The 886-nt window shown below is 30.9% G+C and overlaps 1 protein-coding gene across 3 annotated transcripts in view; it reads left to right on the top strand.

The window, feature by feature from the left end:
- The window catches only part of LOC107756108 (rho GTPase-activating protein 32-like), a 135995-nt gene that overhangs the window by 50692 nt on the left and 84417 nt on the right, over nucleotides 1-886 (top strand). The window lies entirely within an intron of this gene.

The following is an 886-nucleotide window of genomic DNA, read 5'->3' as shown; positions in this document are numbered from 1 at the left end:
TTTGTATTGTAATTTTTATAATTTTTATTTTATTAATCAAAATACAATGCCCACAAAATAATATTCAGTGTTTGGCTGCCGAATCTCCGAATGCGTGCATGTTGAGGGGCGAGCTGAGATATAGTAGGCCTACTATAATGTCTTCAGCCGTTTGCAACAAAACTTTATAGTTTTGTTGCAAATGAATTAAGAATTTATAGTGCTATATATCAGCTTAATTAAACAATACAATATTGTATACACGGTATAAAAAAATCAGTAAAAATATTGCACTGAAATGTGCGCTGATCAACATTGCTGACATGCACCATAAACACACACCATGTTCAGTTTGGTCTTAATTATTGCCACAAAGTTTGGTTTTACTTTTCTTAGTTTGTGCTTAAACTAACAGAAAACATTAGCTTTGCTGTTATCAAATTTGTGTTTGAAACTAATTAAGTTTTGTGAGGAGAACTGTTGAGGAAAAAGTTGAGTCTCTTTTGGCCCGTTTTTAACAAAATAAAAATAACTGCTTTATTTAGAAGCAGGGTAATTGAAATTAAATTTTTGTATTGTAGTTTTTATCATTTTTATTTTATTAATCAAAATACAATGCCCACAAAATAATATTCAGTGTTTGGCTGCCGAATCTCCGAATGCGTGCATGTTGAGGGGCGAGCTGAGATATAGTAGGCCTACTATAATGTCTTCAGCCGTTTGCAACAAAACTTTATAGTTTTGTTGCAAATGAATTAAGAATTTATAGTGCTATATATCAGCTTAATTAAACAATACAATATTGTATACACGGTATAAAAAAATCAGTAAAAATATTGCACTGAAATGTGCGCTGATCGTGCGTATTTTAATTATACCTGTCATGTTTGTGGTTTTTCATCATTAT

The sequence above is a fragment of the Sinocyclocheilus rhinocerous genome, unplaced genomic scaffold, assembly GCF_001515625.1.
Source record: "Sinocyclocheilus rhinocerous isolate Xijiao unplaced genomic scaffold, SAMN03320098_v1.1 scaffold682, whole genome shotgun sequence".
Classification (NCBI taxonomy): domain Eukaryota; kingdom Metazoa; phylum Chordata; class Actinopteri; order Cypriniformes; family Cyprinidae; genus Sinocyclocheilus; species Sinocyclocheilus rhinocerous.
This window is presented reverse-complemented; position numbering and strand designations above follow the sequence as displayed.